The 12163-nt window shown below is 43.0% G+C and overlaps 1 protein-coding gene and 1 long non-coding RNA gene across 25 annotated transcripts in view; one reads left to right on the plus strand and one right to left on the minus strand.

The window, feature by feature from the left end:
* Positions 1-12163, minus strand: part of SH3PXD2A (SH3 and PX domains 2A) — a 254016-nt gene that overhangs the window by 113452 nt on the left and 128401 nt on the right. The window lies entirely within an intron of this gene.
* Positions 1-12163, plus strand: part of LOC310763809 — a 40883-nt gene that overhangs the window by 10210 nt on the left and 18510 nt on the right. Inside the window, exons 2-5 of one of the 13 annotated variants that reach the window (XR_014548810.1) lie at positions 2668-2744; positions 6433-6573; positions 7816-7931; positions 10115-10195. This is a non-coding gene — a long non-coding RNA (uncharacterized lncRNA). Of the gene's footprint in view, positions 1-2667; positions 2745-6432; positions 6574-7815; positions 7932-7961; positions 7994-10114; positions 10196-12163 lie in introns of all 13 variants that reach the window. The other 12 variants (XR_014548812.1, XR_014548814.1, XR_014548815.1 and 9 more) reach the window with 12 other exon arrangements.

Consider the following 12163-nt stretch of genomic DNA (forward strand, 5'->3'; position numbering starts at 1 on the left):
AGACACACTAATGTTTCGTGACACACGGTTTGGAAAGCTCTGATGGACATGGACATCTCATTGGCTACTATGGGAGCAGGATGCTGAACTAGATGGGCCACTGGCCTGATCCAGCAGAATAATTCTTACGTACCTCTTCCAAGATACTCCATTCCATCTCTCCCATACCCAGCAAGCCAGGGCTCTGTGCCCATCTCCATCTTCACTGGACTCTCTTCCAAATCCCCCCCTCTTCAGATTTTTTTGGTAAAGGTTTGTTTTTTTTAACTGTGCACTTCTGCAAACTTTGGGCTTTTCCCAATCCAGTTGCTACCTCTACCCTGTGCATGGAAGGTGCCATTGTGGCTACGTAAGGATCAACAGAGAATGAGTTTGCTTAGTGTATTCTTACTTTTCATTCACTGTACAAATAATAGGTTACGACCAGATGTTGTGTCTGTCTATATTAATGTTTGCTACTCATTAATTTCGGGGCTCAGCTGATGACTCAGCCACACTTTCATGTTTGTTATTTTTAAATACAGAAGACAAGATAGAATATAATTTAAAATGTCAGAAACCATTATGAATATCAAATACGTTTTCTTATTAAAATGTCTTTTAACATGCATAATAGTAGAAAAACTGAGTTATGACAGAACAATGTTTTCCCCTCCTGGATTAAATTAAAGAAAACAGATGGGTTTGCTGAGCTTCAGATAAAAAGAAATTTATGGGTATGTGATGAGCATGAGGCAGACTGAACTTTGCAGACACTAATTCTCCAGCAGGCTCACCCAGAGCCTATCAATTCAAGATGATTTTTTCCTTCCTAAGGCCAACATGGTATAAATAACATCCAGAGAAGGCAACCTTTTTTCCTGACATACTAGTTTTCTATGACACCTCCCGCCTTGCATAGGGGGAACAGTCTAACACACAAACCTCCACCCTAGTCCAGCACAGCCTGATGTGAGACAGTCCAGCAAATGTTTTACCATTTGATGGTATAACCTGACACTAAGACACCATGGCAGGAGCGGGGTTTTTTTGGTCCTCCAAATGTTGCTGAACTACAACTATCATCCCTGGTCATTGGTCATGCTAGTAGGAGCTGATGGGAGTTGTAGTTCAGAAACTTCTAGAAGACCTTGCACTATAAGTTTATAACCAATTATTAGAACCCCAGTTTGTGTCAAGAGGAACAGGAGGCTTCATGGAGGAAGTCATGCATCTATCATGTGAAGTTGGTATGTCTACACCATCTTCTTCATCCCCAAGTCAACTGGAGCAAGGCTGGGTTTCATCTAACCTTTACTGATACGGATTAGCCAGTGTAGTACAGTGGTTAGTGTGTTGTGACTAGGATTGCAAAGACCCAGGTTCAAATGAGCCCCAAAATTACTGGGTGACCTTGGATCAGTCTATGGGTAATCTAGGCATTCTTACTCGCACAGTTAGATGGGGCAGTGCTCACTGGCCCCTTCCCTTTCATCACATCCATGTCAATTTCCACACATTTGGGCAGAGGTTCTGAAGCGGGGAGCCTACTCTATTCCATGTGTTTGAGCAGAGTTCTAAATAACAAGGGGAGCAAACACTGGTAGAGCAGGCCTCCCTGTTTCAGGCTAGGGCTGTGAGATGTATTGATACAACTGGTCCAACACCAGTTTGTAGACCACATTGTAAGAACCATTTCAAAAATAATTGAGCGGGCAATGTATTGTGAAGCACAGCCTTCAAAACTCCAGGGGGCAGTATAATTGCAAGCCCTCTGGGGACTAGCTGACTGCCCTCCCTTTCCCATCTGATGGCAGAACAGTCCGACTCCCAGCCTCGGCACCTCCCTGTAACCGCGGTGTCTCTATCAGATGCAGGAATTGTGGCTGGGCTGCTTCCTCTTTCTCCCTCTGTCTGCCTAGAGAGGAATGGAAGGAGTTCGCTCTCCAAATGTGAGGGCTCGCCTGCCTCTAAGAGGAGGAATCTGCAGTGCTCATAGCACATACCTATTAATCTCCATGACTGCTCCTTCGCCCGACTAGCAGGTGACTAGTACAGTCTTATTGCATGAGATGCCAGATCTGGCTTCAGTGTAGTCTGTGGATCAGGGTTCAAGAGACCACAAAGCAAACAATACTGGACATGAGTACTTGTGGTGGAGGCAGATCTGCATCAGGGAAGACCAGCAAGTCAAATCATCATGATACTCAGGAAAGAGAACAGGCCTGCCTGGCAACATTTCATATGGAGTTAGGTACTGCCATTGGGAAAGTTCCTTCTTAGTGATATTCAATAAGCTTATTGCAGGTCTTTGTGGTCATCCTACAGAAGGAATGAGGAACATGTGGCCTTTTACATGTTGCTGGACTACAACTCCCATTATCCCCGACCATCGGCCATGCTGCTTGAGGCTAATGGGAATTGCCTCTTTGGCCAGAGGTTGGTGATGGTGCACAGGTGGAATCCCGTCTGACATTCTCAAGGTTCACACTCTGCTTCAGGCTCAAGTCCTAACACTGGGCCTTTTGGGGGTCAGGTGGCTGTTATATTCAAAAGGTGAGGGAAAACATTTCAGGCAGGCATTCCATATGCATAATGCGGGCTACTTTGAACCCCATGTCAAACATATGCACTGGGCCACTAGAGCCTGAAGAAACACCAGTCCAGGATTCCTTATCTATCTTTCAGGTTCTCCAACTGGACTCTCTCACATCTGGCAACACTTGGCTCACAAGAAAGCTCTCAGTTACCTTTTGAATGTGAAGGTATTTAACAGAGATGGTTGCAATTGTAAGATAAATGGGGAAAGGTGGGGCTGTAACACCTAATAAGATGACAGGTGGGAAACATATTTAGAAGCATCTGCTAAATATTATGAGGAAAGATTTGTGTTTGCCAGATTGTCAGGGTCTGATGCAGACATTTTGAGTTGCAGATGTACCGGTATGTATCGGAGTTGCAGCAGATCTCTGACCCACATAGGAGTTATGCACTTATAATGAGCTTTGGAAATGAGAGCCTTTGAATAAACCATTATGGGTCTTCCATTCTGAATTTTGGTTGAATCACTCATTATCGTTTTTTTAATTTTCTCCATCGACATGAATGGTTTGTTTTTTAAGCCTGGTGCCCCTCCTAACTGCCTACACCTTATTTGATCACGAATGCAGTGTAGCAGGCAGAAACTCGCCAATCCTTATGCTTGAAGTCCTTTGGGGCACACCTGAATAGCACTGACTTGTAGAACTCTCATCACACACATACACACATCCCAGGGATGCTGAAAGTGACTTGAATAATGGCTTTCAACTGGTGGGTCCAAACCCACTAGTGAGTCATAACATGAGCACTACCACTATGAAAATATATGGTAAACTATTCAGAAAGGGATCCCCAAATGTATGTTTGGGTGCAAAGTGGGTCCTGGGTCTGAAAAGCTTGAAGACTACGGGTATAGCTTAACCTTTTCGCATCTGGTGCCTACTAGATGTCACTGGACTCCAACTCTTGTTATCTCTGATTACTGGAATTAGAACCCAAAACATCTGAAAGGCAGATTGAGGAAAGCTGATATACCGTATTTTTTGCTCTATAAGACTCACTTTTCCCCTCCTAAAAAGTAAGGGGAAATGTGTGTGCATCTTATGGAGCGAATGCAGGCTGCGCAGCTATCCCAGAAGCCAGAACAGCAAGAGGGATTGCTGCTTTCACTGCGTAGCGATCCCTCTTGCTGTTCTGGCTTCTGGGATTCAGAATATTTTTTTTCTTGTTTTCCTCCCCCCCAAAAATAGGTGCGTCTTATGGTCTGGTGCATCTTATAGAGCGAAAAATACGGTAGCTGGTGTGATACTTTTGTTGAAAAAGTATAGTGAGTGGGTGAATCTGGTCATGCAAATTGGCCTTTATATCACTGCTTTTAAGCCTTGAAAAGAGAACAATGAAAAATGGAATGTATGGTATATAAGGAACTCTACATGTTGGGAGAAAAAGGACAAGGGTTGATAGCTATTTTTAAGTCTGAATAACTGCTTAAAGGATAATAGCTTGAGGCAGGGTGAGAAATAATGAGTTGAGGTTGAAATGCAGCAGATGTAAGTTTAATATAAATTGAACAGCCGATTGGATTACTCAGGAAAAGTTGTGGGGTCTTTCCATTAGGGACAGCTAGAAGATTTTAAGCAGGAAAGGAGGCTGAGTTAACAGACTTTCCACTCCAGCTATATCCCTGTAATTATTTTTCTGTGGACCAAAATAAAGGAAGCTTATAAAGTTCTCCCTATATTAAGTTCACCTCAGATTTGGGGGCTGCAAATTAACTTGTCTTGTTTGTGGTATGCCACTGATACCTTAGCAATCTGCTAGCCTTCCTTTCTCCCTTCAAAAATTGTTTAACAATACAGCAAAAAAACCTTCTCAAAATTACATACTGTACATGCATGATGATCAGATACACACAAGAACTGTGCTTCATGTGATTCAGAGCCAGACCATGTATATAAGAACCCTGCTCAGGAAAAGAAAAGGACCCTTAGCTCTGTTTTATGGAATGAACACATTCATTCCTCTCTAGAACAAGGCTTGAGTTGTGGGGAACCCAGGGAGTTCTAATTCTTATTAATAAAGAAGAAAAATAAAAACCACATTCCATCCAATTGATCTTTGTTTTCAGTCCCTCTGACCACTTTCCTATGTTGCCTATCCTTCCGTTTTTTATTTGGAGGCTGCATTGAAGCCATTTGCCCTAGCCATAAGCCTCTTCCATTTCTTTGAGTCTTTCCCTGCCCCTGGCCCCAGCATCCAGGTTGCCAGTGTGCACTAGTGGTTATGTATGTTAATGAAACAGAGTACAAAAAAATCATCTTGATGTGATGGTGCACACAATGGCCTTGTGATTTTGTGGGTGCCGGCTGTGTTTCCTCAATGCCCATAAGTATTTGCACACCTTAATAATACGCAGCAGCAGCAACAATAAGCATATGAACAGAAGGATCCTAAAAGCTGAGGCAAACTGTGCTTGAACCAGTTCTGAAACTAAATTTAGCAATTCTCCAAGTTGAAGAAAGGCAGAGCAGAAGCATGGGAGCAGAGCAAACCCACAGGGCAGAAATGGGGTAAAGTCTGCCCATCCTTAATATTTTGATATACTTCCATTTGACAAGTAAGTATGTTACTCAATTTGATTTCTACTGACTTTTCCTTTATCCTTGTATACACCTTAAAATCAATCTGCAGCTTTGCTAATACAAAAACTGTCATGCTTCTCTTTAATTGACTTCTCAATCTAACAAGGAATGTTTGTGCTTCACTTAAGGACAGGGACAGATCCAGGTAGCGACTGGATTTTATATTTTAAAAGTGGGAAGCGGAATGGCTGAGCCACTGTGTGTGTTTTGACTCAGCAGGTGCAACCTGACACCTGCACAGATTCTAGTTGAGCCTGATTCAATTAAAGTTGCAATCCTGCATGCAAGTCTGTTATTTCCTCTTATATTTCATATTACAACTGTTGCATTTGGACTACAACCATTTACCGTTTTTCTCTCCCTACCCCCACCACACAGCAAAACAGCAAAATTTTGTATGCCCAATTTTGGAAATGTAAAAATCTCCCAACAGTTATGGAATGGCTACAGAAAACAGTCTTGTAGATAAAGCAAACAAATGACTAAATTGTTTTTTTTAATGTATCGAAAGATGGTCCATGTTTATACAATTATAGAATGAAAAAGTAGCAGAGGATATAGCTCCTTATAATTTATTTACAATAAATTAATTTTCTATCACAGTGTATTATTTCTATCTGTTCTTTCCCTCTGTTCCCAATACAAACTTAAGATTCACATTTTCTCTTCGTTTTATTATTGTGTACCAATACTAAAATGAATATTTTTTTTAAAAAAATACTTAAAATTTTGTGATGTTTTGCTTGGCCCAAATAAAGTTCTTCGCTGAACTGTGGATGATCTGCCCACCCCCTTTATGGACCCAACACAGCTTCCCTTGTTTATCTTCTGTCTGCCTCTCTGTGATGCAGATTTTTTAAAGGGCTGCTCACAAATGAAAAACAGTAGGAGGAATAAGAGAGAAAGCAAAGCTGCAAATACTGCACAGTATCCTCCACCCCACCCCCCACTAGATGAAAAGCGCACCTTTCTGGACCAGTTGCAGCTAGCCATGACTTCACAGTTAAAATGAAAAACAGAAGGTAAACCATGTAATGCATCATTTGACCTCATGGTGGAGATAGAGATCTAGAAGAACCCAATGTACAAACTAGTCTTCTAAGACTTCTGACAGACAAGCAGGGCATACGTAATTAGGGGCTCTTTCCCCAACCCCTCCCAATCAATGCCAGCCAAACCTTTTAGACAATCTGTGTTGATTTCAAATTACATCAGACCACAACAAGGCAGAGATGTGCATGTACCCAACATTACCGTTCTCTGTTTGAAGGCATCCTCTATGTGAAGTGCTGTTCTGTCCCAAGTATGGTTTAAAGATAGCCATATGAAAGGAGAGCAGAAGCCTTGAACTTGCCTGTCAACATTTAGCTGCTGGACAGCAGCTGGTCACAGTGTTCTGCAGTCTGGTGAGGTGTGCTCTGTTCCTATTTGTAATTGCATTTTGTGTCTGCACATATAAATCAGCATGTGCATATTTTATACAGATCTGTGCCCTTTCCCTCCCTGTTTTTTTGTCAATATGTAAGTGGTCTCTGTAGCATTGAACCACACACTCAAGTCAGCCTACACTGGCCTTTGGAGCAACAATGCCACTAGATGGGAAATGGATGCTTGCAGCTGTCACCCCAAAAGCCAATGAAGGTTAATTTCATTTCACCACTCACATCTTCCTGGCCATGATATGAGATGGGCAGCAGTCAGTAAAGGTTGCCTAAAATAAGGATGCCACCTCCTTCCTTTCGTTTCTTAAAATCCTTCCTCAAAACCTCACGCTTTGCATGAAGCCTTTGGCACAACCCCCATGTTGTCCTACTGTAAGGAAGCCACATGCTACTGAAGTAATCGTACATTCTTTTCTTGTTTATCCACGGATGCCTCCAGACTGTATGTTGCAGGAGGGATTCCAGTGCATCCTGTAAATTTAGATTTACACTATTCAAGAAGATTACATTGTTCTGTTGCCCTAGTGCAACAAATCTATCTATCTATCTATCTATCTATCTATCTATCAACAACAACAACAACAACAACTGGCTTTTGCAGTTAGGAAACTGACGAGAAAATGCACTGAAAAGTGTGGGATGGTAGAATGATGAATATGTGTAAACACCCCTCAATGATATCAGAATGTGCACTGGTTGTCATATAACTATCCTGCAAGTAAATCAGAACAAATGCTCCATAAAGAATGACGGGAGGGGGAGAGAGATATATAACTTCCATGTAAGCTTTGTGAAAGCAATCCATGGAGAATGCTCAATGTCTGGAGAAGACCCCTGCCTCCCCTTTCCATATTGCTTCCCTGTGTCCAATTTTGGATGAGAAAATCCTTGGGGCAATACTCCGCTTGCACACTGTGTTGTGCCATGCACATTGTTAACATATATGTAGAAGGCCTTCCAGTTGTTCTGCTCCTTGTCCTAATCTGTTTCCATGACTGCTAACCTTTGTCCCACCCTGGGCACATGTACTATGAAATTCGCACACTTACCATCATTCTCTCCTGTCATCGCCACGCTGCAGTCTGATGCACAGTCTGCATTGTGCAAGGAAAGTCAGATTTGGCAACCAGAAGTTCCCCAAATTGCATCTCTTATTATTCTTGCATAAGTCAAAGAACATTTTCAAATGCACTAATTATAATTACTTACAGGCACTCTGGTTCTGAGAAATGTGATGCAGTACTATCTCCATAAACTGTAATCTGGAATAGGACCCATTGGTAGACCTACCAAGTGCTAGAGAGGCCTAGGAGGAAATTTCTAAGAGGTAAACATTCTGCTTTGGCTTTTCTTTCAGCCAAGTTTTCTGATATTCATCGGCACAGAAAGGTGAGTGCATCTGATGTTATAGTCTAGCGCTTAACAGTGATTGGTATCTGTGATGCTGCTGATTAACACTTGTCTCGCCTCCTTCGAAAAATGTTTCCTGGACTGACTATCTTTTCCTCAGCAGAGGGTTATCTGGAGCACAAAGCAGTGAGTCACAACCACACCATACATTAAAAACACTCTTCTACCTCTTCAGACTGCCATGGCCTCCCCCAGAGAATCCCCAGAAGCTGTAGTTTGTTAAGAGTGCTGAGTGTTGTTAAGAGACCCCTCACAGAGCTACAATTGCCAGTGCCCTTAACAAACTACAGTTCCCAGAATTCTTTTTTGGGGGGAACCATGACTTTTACAGCAGTAGAAGAATGCTTTAAATGTATGGTGTGGGTGTGACCATGGACAAGGAAACAACAGTAGTACATGCGTGGTAGGGCTGAGCCACACTTCTGACACGGGTGTCACTGTTGTTTATGCAAAGAGGGCTGGGCCAGGGGGGCAGCGAGAAAGGGGCCATGACAGCACATCTGCTGGACTGCTGCTGCCATTCCAGTGTTCTTGTTGGTGTACTAGCATAACCTCAACTTGCTAATGTGTTTGCCCTGCCCAGGCAAGCAGCAGAGATTCTGGTATTGGGAGGTGAGCTCCAGCCCACCACATGTACTGCTACAGCAACAAATCCACCCGTAACAAAACAGAAGCCCCGAGTCTTCCTGATATAATGCTCCCCAAACCATTCCAGTGACAACTTATTATGAACACTCAAAAGTGGTTAAGTCTTCCACAGGACGTGTCGCTGCTGCTTTGCTACGACAGATGCATCACAGCTATGCCTCTGGATTTTATTAACACTCCAGGAGCCATGCAAGGCACCCAGTCTGAACTTGCCTCTTCCTTGACATGCCTCAGAAGGCATTTCCCCACAGCATCACCAAGATGTCTGGGATGCTTGGGCAAGGGGAAGGAGCATGTGCTCACAGGCCTGGAAAGCAGACAAGCTGAGCTTTGAAAACCTTCTCGGTGAATCATTGGTACCTGAGCACTGGCCAAGTCTAAGTGAAGCCTCTCAAAGGCACGGAGAGACACTCTAACCTGCAGTGGTACATTTTAGACTCTGGACTTAATTGTCTGACAAACAGCTCCTCTTTAGATCACAAGGTGTATTTACTTCACTAACTTCAAAATGTGAGGTAAGTCATCCTGTGCATTGTAGGTTGGAGTGTCCCTTCTGCACATTCTCCCGAGAGGGGGCCCTAGACTTCTGCTCCAAAGTTTTGCCCTGATGGCTCCGCTGATACTTCTCCCTCTATAGGTACCAGTGCTTCCTAGAAAAAAATTCTGCACAAGTGATTGGTGCACAACCTTTCTAGTCATCGCTGAAAAAATATGGTTGCCCTATGGGACTAGTCAGTGGCGTAGCGTGGGTTGTCAGCACCCGGGGCAAGGCAAGTAATTTTCGCCCCCTAACCCATGGATTTGCCCTAACCCCAGATGTTGCGCCCGGTGCGGCCGGCCCCCCCTGCACCTCCCACGCTACGCCACTGGGACTAGTGGACACATAAGGAGGAGCAGGCATGCCACAGATTTCCAACTCACTTCCTCTCTCTCTCACCTAGCAGGATTTCAAAGTCAGACGGCAAAAGTGCCTGGAAATCCCTTGGGTGTTGTGACAAGAGCTGGTAATATATTTGGCATTCAAACTATGAATCATGCTTCCATGACTCTCTTGCCACGGAAGGATGTGCAAGAGATATCCTGCTTCTCACTTGTGTACATATTTTCTATATGGTTGATCAGATTATCTTTCCTGTTTCTTGCAAGTTTGGCTCTGTTAAACTTGCTGCAATCTAAGCCAATAATATGCTATTCTTACGCAACTCTTCTGCGCAGTGCAATCAAGGTAATTCTATTTAAATTTGAAATAAATTTGATTTTACTTGACAATCTTGCCTTTCTTTTAATTAAAAAAACCTCTAGCTCTTATGGTCTCATATGAAAGCTAGAAAATGTGTAGTATTTGCTGAAGTTGCAAGAAACCAAAGGAAGTCTCAAGTAGGATATATATTCCCTGCACTAACACGCTGTCCTTTCCCATAATCCTCTGTCCTCACCCCTCCCTGATCCTAGGAAAATTGGTTATCCTTGGCATCATAAAGATGCTAATCCCAGAAAGGGAACTGTCCCAGGGCCAATTCACATATTCTCCAGGTGAAAGAGCATTCTTATGATTATGGGTGCTATTTATGGTTTTTTATTCTAGCGTTATGAATGTGATTGCTGTTTTAAATGAATTTTGTACTCCTCTCCAAGACTGATTCGATATGGGGTGGGATATAAAATACTTTAAACAAGTATGAAAGAAATAATATTTTGCAAACCATTCCTCATCATAGAACTCAGACTGAATCCCCTGGGTCACTTAAACTGTGACTGACATTCTTGTTACACTCTAAATTGCAAGTATTCATGATACTGTCAGTTCCATAATCACATGACCCTGTTTATGTGAACATTTTTCTTCACTGGATGAGAAAGGAGCAAGTCAGACTCATGCAACTTTGCCCCATCCTCTCCTCTCCTCTCCCTGCATAGAAAGCAGTTCTTAAGACCCACCACAACATAGTGGTAAAGAGTAGGTTTTTGGGGGGAAACTGCCAGGGTGGCAGGGGAAGAAGCACTCAGACATGGAGCTTTAAAGAGTGGACCTATGTCTAGAAATGAGGCACAAAAGCAAGTCTGGATGAGCACCTTCTTTCTAAGCTGAGCTTACCTATACCTGACAGAAATTGATTACCATTTCCATATAACTTACTACATTTATATCCTTATTACAGTGAAGAGCTCAAGGTGTCATTCACCTCCATATTAGCCTCACAACAACCCTTTGTGGCAAGTTAGGCTATGGGGTGGTGAGGTTCATGGCTGAATGGGAATTTGACCTGTATTCTCCTCAGTCCTAGTCCAGCACTACACTGCAATGATACCTGTTCGGTAGACTTCATCCAGAGTGATTCAAGGGCCTGACTATAAGAACACATGTGTCTCTGGCTCCTTAGCTCTACCTATGCAGGTTGGAGCGGATGAGAATTATATTTCAAAACTTGTGGAGGGTACCTGTATGAAATGCAACACTGCTTCTCCCTTGCTTTTAACACAAATTCTGTGCTACATGCCATTGTGCAGCGCAATAAGAAGTCACACATACAGAATTGCCGCTCTTTATCACACAACATTGGGAGTGGGTGATGCCTGAAAGGTCATTTCTTACAAGCACACCTCCACACCTGAACAGATAGTTGATGCAAGATAATGGAGTGATCCCTCCATTAGCTTGCATAGGAGGAAAGAAGATAGTGGATCTCTATAAATGGTGGTGGTGATGGAGAATCTCACCCCAAGGGTTCTGTTATCCTTCGCAGATAAGATTCCCCCAACCCAGTTTCTGGGTAGCCTTTTCTTTTAGCCATGCAAGTTAATAGAAGGATGGCTCTCAATTAATTTCCATTAGGGGAAAGAAGTATCTGTAGCCCCAGAAATAACTGCAGAGTGTATGTAGTCACCACCACAATCAGTTCTTCTCGTCCGCCTGAGAAAAACTGAAGGTTTGGGAGAAAGGGATTTTGAAGGTGTGCACAGAGAAGCAGTGAGCCCCCCCCTCCCTAGTTATGATCAACATTTGAGTTGTATAGTAAAATAGACGTTAAAACTTCATGCCTACAGATTCACTCCCACCTGCCTAAGATTAAAGATGGAGCAGGAGAGGAAGGTGAAGGGCAAAGGGGAGCAAACTGGTTCTGTAAGAACAAAGCTATTTCCAGCAGTTAACATGAGGCTGGTTCACATGGAAATCCAGATCAAATGAGCAAACAGAAATCACAACAGATTGGAAATGCATTATGTGCCTCACAAACCAGAAAAAGCTGTGGCATTGGAAAAACCCGAATTGTGGATTGGACCTAAGTGTGTTAGAAGAGGGGAAGAGACGTTGATAAAACAGGGGTGGCTAACCTCCCCCTGCCCTGTTGCTGGACTACAACTCCTATAATCATGGGAAGCGTAGTTCAACAACATCTAGAGATCCTTGAACTAGAAAATGCATAATTAGAATTTGTGTCACAGCCAGGCACTCCAGTTTGATCATACACAGTCATACCTATTCTAAAAAGGACAAGTTGC

This window comes from Podarcis filfolensis (assembly GCF_964270895.1).
Source record: "Podarcis filfolensis genome assembly, chromosome: 5".
In the NCBI taxonomy this organism is placed as follows: Eukaryota; Metazoa; Chordata; class Lepidosauria; order Squamata; family Lacertidae; genus Podarcis; species Podarcis filfolensis.